This window comes from Saimiri boliviensis, chromosome 10, assembly GCF_048565385.1.
Source record: "Saimiri boliviensis isolate mSaiBol1 chromosome 10, mSaiBol1.pri, whole genome shotgun sequence".
NCBI classification, from domain to species: Eukaryota; Metazoa; Chordata; class Mammalia; order Primates; family Cebidae; genus Saimiri; species Saimiri boliviensis.
In genome coordinates this window covers 14,129,403-14,149,370 of record NC_133458.1, presented here as the reverse complement: position 1 = coordinate 14,149,370, position 19,968 = coordinate 14,129,403, and the positions used below count along the sequence as shown (strand labels likewise).

The window sequence follows — 19,968 nt, the reverse complement described above, 5'->3', positions numbered from 1 at the left end:
GATACCCCAAGCATCAAAGGAAGAAGACGCTAGGCAGAAAAACAGCATTGTAACAGATGTCTACATTTCATGTCTTTGGTTCCTCCCACATACTTACACTTCTTTCTTCTCACATTAACAACTCCTTCCATTTAAAACACTCTCATCTGACACTGTGCACAGTTAGAGCGCACTAGCCATCTTCTCAGATGTTGTTAGAGAGTCACTCATCTCCAAGACTGGATGTTTATGATGAATACCATGCCTCCTCTGGAATGTCAAAATCCTGTCTGGATATTCTATCATCTGTGGACTAACCTGAAAAATAGGTCACTATGAACAAACTCAAATACTGTATAGTAAGGGATGGGAGATGAATGATTAATCAAAAATACCAATATACATGTGACACATCAAGGAGAGAAACTTGTGAAGATGCTTTATCCTCATTTCTGTGACTGGCCACATGGTCATGGTGTTGTGACTTTTCTGCTCCACACATTCCATAATCCCTTTGCCCTCTCCCAGCTCCTTAGCTTGTCTGAATTATTCACTTAAGGGGTTATCTGAATCTTATTCTGAAGAAGGAATGTTAGAGTGGGCATTAAGTATGTGGAAACTGAGTATCATGTACTCTATAGTCAATCTGTTTGATTTCTATTTTTCTTCTTTTTATTTTATAACCTTAGTTTAGTTTTGTTTTGTTTTCTTTGAGGTGGAATCTTGCTCTCTCACCCAGGTGGTGTGATCTTGGCTCACTGAAGCTTACGCCTCTGAGTTCAAGCAATTCTCCTGCCTCAGCCTCCCAAGTAGCTGGGATTACAGGTGCCCACCACCATACTTAGCTAATTTTTTTTTTTTTTTTTTGTATTTTTAGTAGAGATGGAGTTTCACCATCTTGGCCAGGCTGGTCTTGAACTATTGACCTCTTGATCCACCCGCCTTGGCTTCCCAAAGTGCTGGGATTACAGGCACGAACCACCACGCCCAATCTAACTTTAAGTTTTTAAGATGGTATTTTCTCAGCTGGTGCTAACAAATTCCTGCAGGCCACCTTGAGACTCCAGGCACTTCTACTTAGTAATTGCTTATGAAAGACATTTGGACATATAGGAGCAAGAAAGGAGCTATTGATACAGGAGCAAAATAAGATGAAATTTTAACCATGAAAGCCATTGAGAAGACATTTTTTAAAAATAATACTTTTAAGTTCTGGGGTACATGTGCAGATTGTGCAGGACTGTTACACAGGTATACACATGCCATGGTGGTTTGCTGCATCTGTACCCCTGTCACCTACATTAGGTATTTCACCAAATGTTATCCCTCCCCAGTCCCCGCCCCCGCTAGTCCTCCCCTAGCTCCTCACCCCTTAACAGGCCCTGGCCTGTGATGTTCCCCTCCCTGCGTCCATGTGTTCTCATTATTCAACACCCACTTATGAGTGAGAACATGTGGTGTTTGGTTTTCTGTTCTTGTGTCAGTTTGCTGAGAATGATGGTTTCCAGCTTCATCCATGTCCCTGCAAAGGACATGAACTCACTGTTTTTATGGCTGCATTGTATTCCATGGTATATATGTGCCACATTTTCTTTATCCAGTCTATCATTGATGGGCATTTGGGTTGGTTTCAAGTCTTTACTATTGTAAACAATGCCACAATGAACATACATGTGCATGTGTCTTTATTATAGAACGATTTATAATCCTTTGGGTATATACCCGGTAATGGGATTGCTGGGCCAAAGGATATTTCTATTTCTAGATCCTTGAGGAGTCATTACACTGTCTTCCACACATTTGGTTTTTAAAGTTGAGCACAGAAAATATTTGAGAATAAAAATTTGATTCAGTCTCTAATAGGCATAAAGACATCTTGAAGATTATCTATAAATCAAGCTCTTTGTGGACATTTGGCTTTCACTTGATCTTAGCCAAAAGGCTGAGAAACAATGGGCATTTGCTTTCAAAATCAACTCTTTAAATCTCCACAGGGTTTGTGATAATTGGTCACTATGGATAACATTACTTAATATGTGTAATTTTAGAACATCTATAGTCATTTTTTTGTTAATAAAAATATCTTGACTTGTCTTTCTATTTTCTCTGTTGTATAAAGGTACATAAAGGATTTTGTTAGACTCCTAATTTTAAAATTATGCATTTGAGTAATTTTTGATATGACAGGTGTAACAGTGAAAAATATACCCTTTAGAACCTGGATCTGACTACTCTTCTGCCTCTGGAAGCAACAGAACCATATGTTGGTCAGAGATTAGAGCAGTTTCTCAACCTTAGCACTGTTGACATTTTGAGTCATGTAGTACTTTGTTGTGGGGGACTGTCCTGTGCACTGTAGAGTGTTCAGCAGCATCCCTGGCCTCTATTCATTAGAAAACTGAAAATTTTCCCAGACACTGCCAAATGTCCACAGGTAGGCATTTGCCCCAATTGAGAAACACTCACTGAGAGCATATACAACAAAGCAACCTCACAAAATATTACTTTCTAGTTGGAGTCATATTCATTCTTCAATAAGTTTTTACACTTGGGTAATAGATTACCTTATGAAAGTTGTGAACCCTTAGCATTAGACTAATTACTTTTTTGAAAATTTCTGAACCATACAGGTAAAATTTTGAGTTTTCATTTCTTACTAGGAGTGGGTAGAAGTACTTCTGACATGTTAACTCATTTAGCACTCAGTGCTGCCCTTTGGGACGGCACTTTTATTCCTGAGGCACAAATATGTTAAGAAACTTCCTTAACATGAAATCGTTAGAAGGGGATAGAGCCAAGATTTTGAAAATTGGTCTTTAAATTCATTTTATTATTGTTATTTTATTACTGGATTTAAAAACTGGGGGTACATGGACAGGTTTGTTTCATGAGTATATTGATGCTAAGGTTTGTGCTTCTAATGATCCTGTCAACTAAGTAGTGAAAATCATACCTGGTAGATAATTTTTTAACGTTTGCCCCCTTCTTTCCTGTCATGTTTTAGAAACTTCAGTGTCTATTGTTCCCATATTTTGTCTGTGTGTACCCACTGTTTATCTCCCACTCATAAGCGAGAACATACACTAGTTTTCTGCTTCTGTGTTAGTTCGACTAAGATAGTGGCCTCCAGCTGCATCCATATTGCTGCAGAGTACATGATTTTGTTCTTTTTTATGGCTGCATAGTGTTCCACCTACCATGTTTTCTTTATTCAGTCCACTGCTGATGAGCACCTGCATAGACTCTGTGTCTTTGCTACTGTGGATAGTGCTGTGATGAACATATTAATGCAGGTATCTTTTTGGTAAAAAAAAAATTATTTTCCTTTGGGTATATATGCCCAGTAATGGGATTGCTGGGTAGAATGGTGGTGCAACACTTAGTTGTTTGAGAAATCTCCAAACTGCCCTCTACAATGGCTGGACTAATTTGCTTTCTACACAGTGTTTAAGTTTCCCCTTTTCTCAATGGCCTCAACAACATCCGTGATTTTTGGACTTTTTTTATAAAAGCCATTCTGACTGGTATGATATGATATCTCGTGGTGGTTGATTTGCATTTCTCTGATATCTAGTGATGATGACCATTTTTTTATATGTCTGTAGGTTGCTGATCAGTCTTCTTCTGAAAGTGTCTGTTATGTTCTTTGTCTACTTTTTAATGGGGTTATTTACTTTTTACTTGTTGATTTATTTAAGTTCCTTATAGGTTGTTTGGGGTATTAGAACTCTGTTGGATTCATAGTTTGTAAATATTTTCTCCCATTCTCTGGATTGTCTGTTTACTCTGTTAATAGTTTATTTTGTTGTGCAGGAACTCTTTAGTTTAATTAAGTCCCACTTATCAATTTTTGTTTTTGTTACAATTGCTTTTGATAATCATAAATTCTTTGCCAAGGTCAATATTGAGAACGGTATTTCCTAAGTTTTCTTCTAGAATTTTTATGGTTTAAAGTCTTGCATTTAGTCTTTAATCCATTTTGAATTAATTTTTGTATATGGAGATGGGGAGGGATCCAGTTTTATTCTTCTGCATATGGTTAGCCAGTTATCTTAGCACCATTTATTGAAGAAAGAAGTATTTTCCAAATTGCTTATTTTTGTTGACTCTGTTGAAAGTCAGGTATTTATAGGTGTATGGCTCTATTTCTGAGTTCTCTATCCATTAGTTTATGTGTTTGTTTTTGTATCATTACCATGCTTTTTTGGCTACTATAGCTTTGTAGTATAGTTTAGAGTCAGGTAATGCAATATCTCTGGCTTTTAAATTTTTTTAGTATTCTTTCGGCTCTTTGGGCTCTTTTTTTGGTTCCATATAAATTTGGAATAGTTTTTTTTCTTTCTGTGAAAAATGATGTTGGCAATTTGATAGTAATAGCATTGAATCTGTAAATTGCTTTGGGCAGTATGATCATATTAATGATAGTTTTTCTTCCAATTCATGGGCATGGGATGTTTCTCAATTTATTTGTGTTGTCTCTGATTTTTTTCAAAAATGTTTTATAATTCTCCTTGTAGAGGTCTTTCACCTCCTAGGTTAGCTCTGCTCCTAGGTATTCACCATATTAACAGTCTAGAAAATAAAAATTATATGATTATATCAATTCTTACAGAAAAAGCATTTGACAAAGTTAAATACATATTTCTGATTGAGAAAAACCCCTCAGAATAATAGGAATAGGAAGAAATGTCTTAGCTTCATAAAAGTGTCAGCAAAATGTCTATAGCTAATGCTCTACTCCATGTAAATAAATGCTGTTTCCCTAAGATCAGGAACAAGATGATGGTATCTTCTCTCAATACTTTTATTCCACATAGTGCTAAACACTCTATTCATGTAATAAAGTAAGAAAAAAAATAAAAACATATAGATTTGAAAATATGAAATAAAACTTTCTGTATTTACAGATAGAAACATAATTGTGTACACAGAAAAACCTAAGAAATATCTAAAAAGTTTCTAGAATTAGTAATGGAGTTAAGCAAAGTTATAGGATACAAGATAAATATACAACAATCATATTTCTACATACTAGCAGTGAATAAGTCAACACTGGAAATCAAAGTATAGTACTCTTTATAAAAGCTGAAAATCAAAATAATTAGGTAGAAATATAACAAATTACAGGAATTTAACACTGAAGACTACATATTCTTAATGAAAGAAAGTTTTAGTAAGGATTTAAGTAACTGGAAGGACATACTAGGTTCACAAATTAGAAAACTCAGCATAGGCCGGGCGTGGTGGCTCAAGCCTGTAATCCCAGCACTTTGGGAGGCCGAGGCAGGTGGATCACAAGGTCAAGAGATCGAGACCATCCTGGTCAACAAGGTGAAACCCTGTCTCTACTAAAATTACAAAAAGTTAGCTGGGCATGGTGGTGAGTGCCTGTAATCCCAGCTACTCAGGAGACTGAGGCAGGAGAATTGCCTGAACCCAGGAGGCAGAGGTTGCGGTGAGCCAAGATCGCGCCATTGCACTCCAGCATGGGTAACAAGAGTGAAACTCTGTCTCAAAAAAAAAAAAAAAAAAAAAAAAAAAGAAGAGAGAGAGAGAAAAAAAGAAAACTCAGCATAGAAAACTCAGCATAGTAAAACTTTTAATTCTTCAAAAATCAATTTATAGGTTTAATATATCAAGGTTTCAGTAAGAACAAAACCAAAACAAAACAAAAAAGAAAAACGTTTTTGCAAGATTTCTTTTTGTAGATATAAACAAGACTATTTTACAATTTATATAAAATAGCAAAGAATGTAGAAGAGCTAATAACAATTTTGCAACAGAAAAATAAAGTGGGAGGAATTAGTCTATCCAATTTTAATATTTATTATAGATTTACACTGATCAAGTCAATGTTGGAATGGCAAGGGAATATACATATAGGTAATTAGAACACAATAGAAAAGCAGGAATAAACCCATACAAATACAATCTACTGACTTTTGACAAAGGTGCAAAAGCAATTCAGTTAAAGAAAGATAGCCTTTTGACAAACGATGCTGGAGAAACTGGCCACCCATAGGCCAAAAATAACTAGATAAGTAAATGAAAGCAACTTCATTAACCTTAAAACTTATAAAATGTTAACCGAAGTGGGTCATATACTTAAATGTAAAATGGAAAACTATGGAATTTTTTTGAAAAAAAATAGGAGAAACACTTTGAGATGTAGACTAAGCAGTTCTTAGACTTGAGATAAAATGAAAGATCCAAAAAGTAAAAAATGATAAATTAGACTTCACCAAGATTTAAAACTTCTGCTCTGAGAAAGACTCTATTAAGAACACAAAAAGCAGGAAGTGGGGAGATTGGGGAGGGATAACATTAGGGGAAATGCCTAACGTAGGTGACGGGGGGATGGATGTAGAAAACCACCATGGCATGTGTATACCTATGTAACAGTCCTGCAAGATCTGCACGTATACCACAGACCTTAAAGTGTAATAAAGAAAAAAGAAGACAAATAGTCAAATTTTAGGTTGGGAGGAAATATCTGCAAACCCCATGTCCAAGAAAGTACTACTTTCTAGAATACATAAAAACTCTCAGCATTCAACAGTAGCTAAGCAAACACTCCAGATAGAACTTGTGCAAAAGACACGAAAAGAAATTTTCTTGAATAAGATACACAGAGGGCAAATAAGTGCATATGATTTTTAACATTATTACCTGTTAGGAAAATGAAAACAAAAACCACCAGAATGACTAGAGTAAAAATGAATGACAATACCAAATGTTGATGAGGATGTTTCACCATCCATTCCTGGTGAAAATATAAAACAATGCAGCCACTTTGGAAAATGTCCTGGCAGTTTCCTAAAACCCCAAGACCGAATCAAGCAACTGCTAGCAGTTGCATTCCTGGGCATTTATCCCAATGAAATGAACACAATGTTCACACAAAACCTGTACATGAATATTTGTAGCAGCTTTATTGATTATAATCCGAAACCAGAAATAACCCAGATGTCCTTCAACATGAGAATGGTTAAAGAAAACGTGGTACATACATACAACATAATATTTCTTAGCAATAAAAAGAAATGAAGTATTGGCATACATGGAAACCTAAATGAATCTTCATAAAATTATGATTGGCTTCATGAAAAAGCCAATCCCAAAAGGGTGTACTGTTTGATTTCTTTTGTAGATCATTTTGAAATGCCAAAATTATAGATATGGAGAACAGATAGTGATGACCAGAGGTTATGGAGAGGATGGGGCAGGACAGAATTGGGTTGGGTGTGGCTACGAAAGAACATCAGCATTAGGTTTTCTTTTTCTATTTTTTTTTTTTTTTTTTTTTTTTTGAGACAGAGTTTCACCCTTGTTGCCCAGGCTAGAGTGCAATGGTGCGATCTCGGCTCACTGCAACTTCTGCTTCCCGGGTTCAAGCAATTCTCCTGCCTCAGCCTCCCAAGTAGCTGGGACTACAGGCATTCACCATCACGCCCAGCTAATTTTTGTATTTTTAGTAGAGAGGGGGTTCTCCATGTTGGTCAGGCTGGTCTTGAACTCCTGACCTCAGGTGATCTGCCAACCTTGGACTCCCAAAGTGCTGGGATTACAGGCGAGCAACCGCACTCAGCTAGCATTAGGTTTTCTTGTGGCGATGGAAATGTTCTGTATCTTTAATATACCAATGACAGCATCTTGGTTATGATATTTTAGTATAGCTTTGCAAGATGTTATTATTGGTGAATACTGGACAAAGAGTACAAGGGATATTTCTGTATTATTTTGTAAAACAATGCGTGAATCCATAATGATCTGAGAATACAATGTTTAATCCACAACAGAATTTGAAGAGGTGTAGAAATTTCATACTTTAACAAAATTAAGGATTTTGGAAAATCTTGATCCTTTTTGATTTTATTTTTGCAATAGCCAGTAATACTCCTCTTAACAACTTTATGTAAATTTGAAGTTTTCAATATGTCTGTGTGATGCTACTATAACTGGACTTTAAATTGTATCATAAGAACTGTACTGGCTTCTCTGACTTTTTGGAAAGAACTAAGACATCAGTGAAGGTGTTACAGGAGACAGAAATGGAAGAAAACAGCTTTCCACAGGGAGAAGGGCAGAATAGAGGCCTCGCCCTTGAGAAATGGGAGTGGTGACAGCAATTAACATTCTAAGACTCCTAAGGGGAATCGGTCCACTCTACATTGTCAATGGAGCCACCACCAAGGTTTGTTAGGTCTGTGTTCTAGCTGTTTTCAGAGCTTCTGTCAACTTCCTCCCAGCAGTGTTTCTCATAATCTCAATTAGTCCTCAGCGATTCGTAAATCCAGGAGCCCATGGAATTTGGGATACCTAATCTACATGGTCTATCACTTTGTTGGAGGAAGGCAATCTTGAGAAGCCAACTTAAACCTAGACTGAAGCAGACATGTCTATTTGGTCAGGCAGTGATTAATGTTAGAGAAGCTTCCACAGAATGTGGGAGTGTAGGTTTAGAAGGGAATGAAATAGAAATAATTTGACTTGTTAGGGGCTTTGGATTAGGGGTATGGAACATGGCTGGTAAAATCCTCTCATCCTAAGTATTATAGCAAATGTAAAATAACTGCTTTGCAGAAGCTTGAAACAGGTACATTTTATTTTCAGCGGACTTCTGGATTTTGATATTTATTATTGCCCAAGAGCTTCCCAGAAGTGAAAATTTTTATTTAGATATTGATATTAATTAGTAGGTGGTAGGAATATTAGTATAGCACATTCTCAAGTAAGATAAGTTGCCAATTGCTTCAAAGCTTTCTATTTCAATTATTTCCCTAGGGGTTTCATCCACACAAAATTAGGATTTTCCTTTTAATAACAAAAAAATGGAAATGTAAGTTGATAAATAGCTTATTCAAAAAGCTTTGGCGCTCAGAGAGTGAACTAGAGCTAGAATTTAGGTCTCCTAAATCTTATTCTAGGGTCAGTTTCCTTAGAATTGGCTGTAGGGATTGCACTATGAAGACTTACTAATGGAAAGAATTATACTTTATATTGCAAAAGAATGCCCTATTCTTTTTAAAAAATTTTATGTGTTATACTTTGTTCTTAGCTACAGGTGGCAAGAGATATAAAGAAGGTAAACATTTACACAATAAGACCATAGTAAAATATGCTATCAAAAGTGAACATCAGGGTTGCATGTATTTTAGAAGCTAGATCTAAATAACTGGACTCTGATATGTGAAAAGTCAGCTAACCAAACCAGACTGGAAGAAGATAACAAGATCCCAGAGAGAAACAAATAAATTGTTCTTTCAGATGTCAGACCTATCTTTGAGATATCCATTACCCAAAGGGTCCTGGGGTTCTCTGTTTCCAAACATTAGGATAATGCAAATATTCCTGCTCATGGTGGACACACCTTGTGTTTACATCAACCAACCTTAAACCACAAGTCAGAGAAATCTTTCTCTAAATGAAGGTCTCATTTCTATTAACAGCTCAACTTCATAAAGGTATGACGGACATGTTTTAATTAGCGAAAGAAACATTTGCCTTTTTCTGCTCTGTTTTTATATTTAGGCTTTCACTTGTCCCAGTCAAGATTATTTAGAACTCCAATATAGAAGGTCAAATGCATTCAAGGTTAAATGACTAGATTTTCTCAATTTAAACAAAAAACCATAATTAAAATTGGACTTTTTAATTATTTGTATTGTTAAATGTTTTATATATTAGGAAACTAAAAATTTGTTTTCTGCTCTTATTCTCTGTCACAGAAAAAAGACATTGTGAGTCTGTTTATGGTAACTATTAATAACTGTTAATAAGACATAGTACATGATGGTACTTTAACTAGGGCCAACCAAAGTAATATTTTAACAATGAGGAGTTGGTCTTTGCTCTCTATACCTCATGTCTAGTTTTTCCTACAATTTTAATGTCATTCCTCATCTACCCCATTTGTGAAGGTCTCAGTTTTCTGCTCTTGAATGACTTATTTTAAAGGGTCACAATAAGCCAGTTAATTCATATTTTTAAAATTCCATTTAGAATAACTACATCTAAAAATTCACAAGGAACAAAATTTCAATATAAAATAATAAATTACTAATATTGGAATTTCAAGCATTAGTGATGGCAACAAGGAGATAATTTGTAGCAGAATATTTCAATGACAGCTTCTTAATATATTGCTTACTGTGTTCTATTTCTTATGACCACAGAGTTACTCTATATCCACCACAATTCATAAAACAGGCATGAGGAAGTCTTATTTTTATCAGTGCTTACGTCTAAGAAGATGAACCTCAGAGGTATGCCATTTTTCAATACCATATTCTGAACCGACAGCACATATTCTTAATTTTTGAATAGGCAAATAAATCTCAAAACATATATAGAGGTTATGGTTTGAAGTGTGTTCAGTATGAGGATAATATATGATCCAGTGGATTTAAAATTGGATTTTATTGATTAGCAAAGGAAAATGGGGTACCTTCCAAAAGATAAAACAGCTGGAGCTGGGATGAGTACTGAGAAAAGAGCACAAAACAGGCTTGTAGAGGAGGAAGATCTCGATAGGGCTAACTCCCACCTGTGCTCATGTTCAAAACTGGCTTTTGAACACAAGCTGCATCCTTAGCCTTATACTAAGGCTAGGGGGACAAGAAATATAAAGGTGAAAATTTGTACAATAAGACCATAATAAACTGTTACCAAAGGTGAATGTCAGAGATGCACATTTTTGAGAAACTCGGTCTAAATAATTGGACTCAGATGTGTGAAAAATCAGGTAACCAAACCAGAATGCTTTGTACAAAGAAAAATGGAGCAAATGTTCTCAAAAGTCTATCTTTTTTATGTTGTCTTTCATTGACGTTGCTATCAATGAAAAACAGGTTTTAGGAGAGTTTCCGATCCTCTGAAACACTGAAGTTGAGTACACCAAGCTTTGGACTTCTGACATCAAGTGTTTAGATATGCAAAACACTCTCTGGCAATTATTTCATTCTTCATTCTGAAGACAGATTAGAAATCCAGCTCTATTTAGCTTAAAGATGAGTCCAAGATAATGTGGAGATGGTGTTAACTGCAGGTGTGTCAAAATCATGTAACACATTTCCTCCTTCATTTATCTTCTTAAATGCAGACATTATTTCTATTTTTATTTATCTATCATGAACCTAAGAAGGGACTCCATGGCTAAAAAACAGGAATATGTAGATATCGGTTACTTTAAATTTAAATTATTTTAAAATCAAGGCAATGCTAAATATAGTCTTTGATGAATTAAAAATAATTAGCTGGCATACTTGTGAATGGTATTTAGCATCAGAGGGATATTTTGGTAAAATACAATGCTCTAAACACATACATGATAATAAATGCTACAACTAATAAAATAAAATATAGGGAAGGACCTATTATCAAGAATTTAGACACTCCTTTGTCCAGAATGCACTTAATCCTGTAGTCAGATGTCATAAGATATGCTTGTGCATAATTATAATTTAGGAATGATTTTGTTTTAGGATAATCAGTCTGGTGGTACAGTGTTAGGTGGTTTGGAGTGGGCACCAGGCAAATCAGTGAGATTCATAAAGAGGTTGTATTTCATCAGATGGGAAGTGATGAGGCATGTGTTAAGGGATTAGCAATGTGAATAAAAACTAAGGAGAGATGAGAGGTATGTAGTAAAAGAATGCAAGAAGGTGATTTATTCCATGAAGGGGCAAGAGAAAGAGAAAAATTAAACATAATACATTGGAATAGTGGAAGAATTTTACTTCCATTGATAGAAATAAAGGAGTCACGTGGTTGTAGAGACATGAGTTGAGTCTACGGTGAAATATTTAGAACACATTCATTAAGCTGCTGAAGGAAGCATTTGAACCTTTGGAGAGAAGTGTAGGAGATAAATGTAGAATTGAGATTGGGCCATATTGAGTTGATAATAATTACTACAGCTATAAGTCCTTCAAGGAAAAGCTATAGAAAGAAGTGAGCAAGTTCTCAGCACAGAAACAGAAAATGCTTGCAGTGATGGAATAAGAAAAATTTGAAATAATTATCCAAAAATACAGAAAAAATAAAGTTGGAATAAAATCAGGACAGAAGAGTTTCACAGCGTTGAGAGTTTTAAGAAACAAATAGTTAAATGAGTTAAAAGACAAAGATTGAACGTAGAATAAAAGTCTCTGGATATGATTTTTAGAAAGCTACAAGTGCCCTTTAAGAGTGCAATTTCTATAGATTAGTGAAGGTGGAAATTAGATTTTCAGCCCTAAATAATGAATGTTATGAGGAAATAAACCCAACCAATCATTTAGGAATGCTGGATGTGAAAGAAAATAGAGAATTAAAATGATAATTATGTAGCAAACATTCTTCTACCTAAATTCGTTTGTATATTTTAAAAATGAGCAAGTGAGAGTCAATCAAGAGCAAGATAAACCAGAGGATGCTAGAGAGGGGGGATAAATGAAAGAATATGGCACTGAAAGTGGTCAAGGGCATGAAATGAAAGGCCAGCCAATTATCATCACTTAATGATGAGCACTAAAGTGATTCAGTCATTAGTGTAGCAATTTTAGATCTTCAGTGCACTGGATTTCATCCACATACCTTTCAATTAGCCAATATTTATCCACATTTTACAGATAAAGAAATATGAAGTAAATAAAGCGTTAGTAGCTTGTTCCAGGCCTCAAGAGGCAGAAAGAAATGTAGATTGTTTGGCTCTGAGGCTGATGCCTTTTCTAGGATGTGATGCTGTCACTCAGTCATAGTGAGACAAAGGCTGTAGTAGAGAGATACGCAGAGTGGGTGAGAAGAGCTTATGAGTCATGGGCTTGCGTGTTCTCCAGCCAGCTCATAGTGTTCCTCATAATGCAGCAGAGGAACAAATTTTGTGATAACAATCTCTTCTGTGTCTTTTACTCCACTTGTCATGTCAGCTCTTTGAGGACAGGGAAATGTAATATTCACTTTGAAATATCAGCCTCTAGTAAAAATGGCACTTCATGGATGTTTGCCAAATTAATCAAAATAAAAGAGCTGCTTGGAGGCAGATCTGCTACATAGCTAACAAAGGTTACCAGATGTGTTTTTGTCTTTTATGCTAGAAAGTTTAAGCAGCCATTTCCCTACCATCTTTTTTTCTGAGACCATATGCAAAGGCTTTCTTAGAAAAATAAAAAGAGTGAGTAGGAATAAGTAAACAGAAAAATAGAAATAACAAGACATAATTACCACTCCCCTTCCTATTTTACCAAAGATTGAAAGAGCTTAAATCCTCAGTAAGACCCAAAGTTCCCAGGAACTTCAAATTGTGTAAGTTATCTCCAAGACTTCAAATCTATTAAAAGTTTTGCTTCCTTTTTAAAAAAGTCTGAACTTGAGATGAGGTAAGGGGAAAGCTCATTTGTTACTTTGTCTCCTGCAGGTTAGAGGTCATATTACCACTAATACCTGTACTATAAGAGTATTACTACTTAACAGTTTATGAAGCGGTTTCTCTATGAGTTATCTATATTTGAACTTGCATATTCTAGTAAGTTATGTAATATTATCCCATTTTGAATATAAAAAATTAAGTTTATAACCCAAATCACACATCTGGTATGTCATAAAAAAGCAAGATTCACATCCAGATTCTCTAATACACTATCTTCTCATGAGACACTGGCCTCATTGTTACTATACATCTGTCTCTTCTGAATCTCTTTTGATAAGTTATTTATACATTTCATCACGTTTGATGTAGTAGACATATGCAGAGTAGTCCTTGAGCTTTGAACCATGTTTATCTTCATTGTTTATCATTTTACCTACCATCCTTCCTCCCCTGGATACTATATGGAAGGATGTTCAGTGTGCATTTGAAAAGAAGGTGTATTCTGTTGCTGTTGGATGGAATGCTCTGTATATGTTTGTTAGGTCTATTTGGTCTAAAGTGTTTTTCAAGGCTAATTTTTCTCATTAATTTTCTGTTGAAATGATTCATCCATTGTTGAACATAGTGTATTGAAGTCCCCTACTATTTGTGTTGCCATCTATCTCTCACTTCAGATTCTTTAATATTTGTTTTATTTATGTAGGTGCTCCGGTGTTGGGTGCATATATATTTACAATATTTATATCCCTCTTGATGAATTGAACTGATTCTTTTATCATTACACAATGCTCTTTGCCTTTTTGTTGTTGTTGTTGTTGTTTGTTTTTTGTCTTTTTTTGAGACAGAGTCTCACTGTCACCCAGGCTGGAGTACAAAGGTGCAATGGCTTACTCTAGGCTCACTGCAACCTCTGCCTCCCAGGCTCAAGCAATTCTCCTGCCTCAGCCTCCTGAGTAGTTGGGATTACAGGCATGCACACCCACACCCAGCTAATTTTTGTATTTTTAGTAGAGATGGAATTTCACCATCTTGCCCAGGCTTGTCTTGAACTCCTGACCTCAAGTAATTCACTGGCCTCAGATTCCCAAATTGCTGGGATTACAGGTGTGAGCCACTGCACCCAATCTTCTTTGTCTGTTTTACAGTTTTTAACTTAAAGTCTATTTCTCTAATATATGTAGGGCTACCCTTGCTGTATTTTGTTTTCTATTTGTGCAATCTTTTCTCATCTCTTCACTTTCGGTCCATGTGCGTCCTTAAAAGTGAGTAGAGTCTCTTTTAGGCAGTATATAGTTGAGTCTTTCTTTTTAAAAAATCCATTCAGCTACTCTATGTTCTTTTTATTGGAGAATTTAATTCATTTTCATTTGCAGTAACTATTGATAGGTAATGACTTACTAGTACCATTTGTTAATTGTTTTCCGTTTTGTTTTGTTTTGTTTTCTGGTTCTACCTTTTTTTTCTTTCTTCTCTCTCTTGCTGTCTTCCTTTGTGGTTTGATGATTTTCTATAGTGGTATGTTTTGAACCAATTCTATTTTTGTTTTGTGCTTTGGCTAAATATTTTCACTTTGTGGTTACCAAGAGGCTTACCTAAAATATCTTATAGTTAAAACAGCCTGTTTCAAGCTGATAACAACTTTGATTGCATACAATAACTTTACACTTTCAGTCCCTCTGGCCCCATTTTATATTTTTGATGTTGAAATTTATCATTACTTTTTTCTTTTTTGATACTGTATTTTGCTCTTGTTGTCCAGGCTGGAGTGCAATGGTATGATCTCGGCTCACTGCAACATTTGTCTCCCGAGTTCAAGCAATTCTCCTGTATCAGCCTTCTTAGTAGCTGAAATTATAGGCACTTGCCACCATGCCCAGCTAATTTTTGTATTTTTTGTAGAGATGAGATTTCACCATGTTGGCCAGGCTTGTTTTGAACTCCTGACTTCAAATGATTTGCTCACCTCGGCCTCCCAATGTGTTGGGATTGCAGGCGTGAGCCACTGTGCCTGGCCCAGAATTTACCATTACTTTTAATGGGTATCTTTTGATAATTTATTTTAGTTGTAGTTATTATTAGTAATTTTGTCTTTTAATACTTGTAGTAGGGATAAAATTGCTTTACACACCATCATTACAGTCCCGGAGTATTCTGAGTATGGCTCTGTTTTACTTATATTACTGAATTTTATATTTTTAAAGATATATGTTATTAATTCAAAACATTTTATTTCAGATTAAAGAACTTTCTTTAATAATTTCTATAAGGCAGGCATAGTGGTGATGAGCTCCCTTCACTTTTGTGTGTCTGGGAAAGTTTTTATTTCTTTTTCATTTCTGAAATGCAAATTTTTCTGGGTAAAGTATTCTTGATTGGCAAGTTTTTTGCTTTCAGCACTCTGACTGTATCATCCCAACCTTTCCTGACCTGCAGGATTTCTGCTGAAAAATCTGCTAAGAGTTGTACGGAAACTCCTTTGTATGTGATGTGTTTCTTATCTATTGCTCCTCTTAGAATCTTTTCTTTATTTTTGAGTTTTGATAGTTTGATTATTTTGTGTTTTGCTGAACTCCTTTTTGGGTTGAATTTGATTGGAGATATGAACTTCTTGTACCTGGATGTTGGTTCTGTCTCCAGATTAGGGAATCTTGCAGCCATTATTTCTTTAAATGTGGGTTTTGCCCCTTTTTCTAACTCCTAGCTATGGTCAGTCTGGCTTGTCTCCTATAATTTGGCCTCACATAATTCCTGTAGCTTTTCTTCATTCTTTTTCATTCTTTTTTCTGTTTGCCCCTCTGACTGGATAATTTCAAATGTTCTGTCTTTTGGCTAGCTGATATTTCTTCTGTTTGAGTCTGCCATTGAAACTTTTAATTGATTTTTTTCAGTCCAGCCTTTTTATTCTTTGTCTCTAGGATTTCTATTTGGTTCTTTTTTATTGCCTCTATTTCTTTGTCAAACTTCTCATCTTGTTTGTGTATTTTTTTCTAAATTTTATTTAATTTCCATCAGTACTTTTTTTTAACTTAAGGAGATTATTCTGAATTCTTTGTTACTTCATAGATCTCCGTTTCTTTCAGGGTACATTATTAGAGCTTTATTAGTTTCTTTTGGATGTGTCATAACTCCCCAATGCTTTGTAATCCTTGTGTCTTTGCATTGTTATCTTTTCATTTGAAGAGACATCCTTCCTTCTGGCCTTTACAGATGTTCTTTGGCAGGGCTTACTATTTAGTCTAGCTTGTAATTCTTCAAGAGCCAGCTGGTAAAGACCTTGGACAGGCAAAGCTACCTGTGGGTTTTCTACTTGGCTGGAATGCTACCTTTGCTCTGATATTGGCTGGGGCTACTGACTGGGCCCTGCTGTCTGGCAAGATCGCTGGCTGGGCTCTGTTATCACACAGAGCTACTGACTGGGTACTGCAATGACTTCTGGTCAGACTTGTCACAGAATTTATTCCCTGGCTGGAAAATTGTACTTTTTGGGATTTGCTGTTGGGCAGGGCTGTAGGCTGAACTCCAAAGTTAGGTGAAGTTGCTGATTAGAAAGAGTGGGACCAGAGCCTATACTCCTTAGAAAAGCACAGTTGAGGGTTGCTTTCCCTGTTAAGGTGGAGCTTCCCTACAAAACTTCTTCCCTGTAAGATGGGCTTTTGGCTGAGTTGAATTTGACTTCCCAGGTCAAGCAGGTCTAGCCCTCATACTTCTCTGAAAGACATGTCGGTGTCCTTGAGTAGGCTTTTTGGCTGAGTAGAGCCATGGATTGACTTCCAGGGTCTAGCAGGTCTACGTCATGTGTCTTTCTGAATGGGTGGAGGTGTGCATCTCCTCGTCTTGGCAGGGGTCACTGGTGTGGACTCTGAGACTGGGCATGAGGACTAGCTATCTAAGGACTCAAGCTAGGTTGAACTTCCCATCATGCTTCTGAAGATGACCAGCTTAGCTTTATAAATGAACTATGACATTGACCAGTATCTCTGATTGGGCACCATAGCTAGCAAGAACACAGAGGTATCACCATGATCTGTGTGCTGCTCACTATGACTTCTGCCTCCTTTCTTTGTTTCTACCTGACACCAGGTAGTCTAGCTATGCTATTACCCACAGTGTTCTCCGTGAGGTAAGCCCAGAGTCGGGTTTCTGAGAAGCATCTTGGAATACTAGAGAAGCGGAATGACTGCTTCTAGTCTTCCTTTTCTCCCGTAAAAAACATGGCCCCAGGAAAACCCTCTTTGTCTGGTATTGTGTTGACTTTGGTAGGGAGCAAGGTGGCAGGGTTGAAGGTTTCTTAGCTTTCTAATTCGGTTTTCATTCCATGTTCTATGTGGTTGTCTCAGGTTAGTGTCTAAGTGTTGGAGTATTTTAAAAGATATTCTGGTCTGGGGATAGTTGCTAGTTGAATGTTCTGTGGAGAACAGTAGAGTCTGGGACTTTCTAATCTTCCTTTTTGCTGACATTACCAGAAAAAAATCTACCTGCCCTGGATACTGAGGTAAGTAGTAAAGAGGTAAAGCTTCCAAAAATTGCACTGCATGATTCACAGGCTTCAACTAGCTTGAGTCTACATTATGTCCTTATGAAAGCACTACTGTCTCTCTAATGCAAAGTAAATACATTGTATATTGGAAATAAGCCTGTCATCTTGGCCTCGTGAATTATCTAAACTATTTGGCCAAGGTTGGAATGTTGTATACAGTGTTCATTCCTAAGGAGTTATTCTTATGATTCTTGGATTCAACAGCTTCTGTTTCTTTCTATTTTTTCAGATTAATATTCCTCACATTTTAAAATGGAAACGGATAACCAGATGTGGACGAGAGAATTTATTCTCCTTGGCTTATTTAGTGATTGGTGCACTCAGGTCTCCCTCTTTGTCCTGTTCTTGGTCATGTATGTGGTGACTGTGCTGGGGAACTGTCTCATTGTTCTTCTGATCAGGCTGGATAGCTGACTCCACACTCCCATGTATTTCTTTCTCACCAACCTCTCCCTTGTTGATGTCTCCTATGCCACAAGCATAGTCCCTCAGCTGCTGGCGCAGAACATAAAGCCATCCCATTCCGGAGCTGTGCAGCCCAGTTATTTTTCTCCCTGGCCTTGGGTGGGATTGAGTTTGTTCTCCTGGCAGGGATGGCCTATGACCGCTATGTGGCTGTGTGTGACCCCCTGCGATACTCGGCCATCATGCACAGAGGACAGTGTGCTAGGTTGGCCATCATATCCTGGGTCAGTGGCTCTGTCAACTCTCTTGTGCAGACCACCATCACCTTTCAGCTGCCCATGTGCACAAACAGGTTTATTGATCACATATCCTGTGAACTTCTAGCAGTGGTCAGGCTGGCTTGTGTGGACACCTCCTCCAATGAGGTCACCATCATGGTGTCTAGCATTCTTCTTCTGATGACACCCTTCTGCCTGGTTCTTTTGTCCTACATCCGGATCATCTCCACCATCCTAAAGATCCAGTCCAGAGAAGGAAAAAGGAAAACATTCCACACATGTGCCTCTCACCTCACAGTGGTTGCCCTGTGCTATGGCACAACCATTTTTCACTTACATTCAGCCCCATTCTGGTCCCTCAGTCCTTCAGGAGAAGCTGATCTTTGTCTTCTATGTCATTGTTATACCCCTGCTGAATCCTATGATTTATAGTCTAAGGAATAAAGAGGTGAAGGGGGCCTGGCATAAACTATTAGGGAAATTCTCTGGGTTAACATCAAATCTGGCAACTCAATTCATGAACGTCACTTTGAGAAACAGCTTTGCCTCATGTGTTCTCCACCCAACTCAGATATGACAGGGATAAAGTACGTTGCCCTGGCAACCAGGAAGGAGATGATGTAACATGTACTGGGGATGTCACGTAGGAGGCTGAGTGGTTGAGTTGGATGGGGTGTGGGATGTGGGGATAATTTTATATCACAGCAGTATGATTAGTGAAGTTAGCTACTGCTGTAGTAGAACCTTCCAAAATGTCTCAATCTTCACTCTTATGTCCTGGTGATAACTTTAAGAAAGTAATACTTACTATTTGGATATGTCACATTATTTATAATCATCAACCTATTCATATATCTTACCTTGGACAACTGGTTCTTATTTATCCACATTTTGTAAAAGGTTGTAGTGTTTGCATTTAAAACAAAATGCATTTTTACCTTTGATGACTCACTGAAAATAATTTGGTTGTTTGCGTAGCCACATGCAGTAATTATGAGTCAACATTCTGAGAAGGATGCTGTTGTCAAGGCTTATTAAAATGATTCTGTGCACGACCTTCTAAATGTGGATGAAATGTCTTTCTCTGAATGCTGGAAGTAATTCGGTGGAGAAATAACAACTCAAGTTCTTGTTTTGCCTTGACAGGGTTAAAAATGGTTGTTCATAATAAAGACCATTATTGGCAAGGAAAATGTAAGTTTCAGGTACTACTACTCAGTTTGAGAGAAATTTTACTGTGTAAGAGGTATCATTTAACATATTAAAAATGTCCAATCTCAGGAAAATTCACAAACTCCATTTCTGAATGTTTAGAAACAAAATAAGCACATAAAGTGTGAGATAATTTATAAAACATCAAAGACATAGCTAATCCAAGAAATGACAGACTCTTCAGCCAATACCAGTGAAAGAGAAGAAAA

The 19,968-nt window shown here is 36.6% G+C and overlaps 1 pseudogene; it reads left to right on the top strand.

Moving 5' to 3' along the window:
- Window positions 1-18,116: 18,116 nt before the first annotated feature.
- LOC101040256 (olfactory receptor 2F2-like) lies at window positions 18,117-19,124 on the top strand (annotated as a pseudogene).
- Window positions 19,125-19,968: the final 844 nt, after the last annotated feature.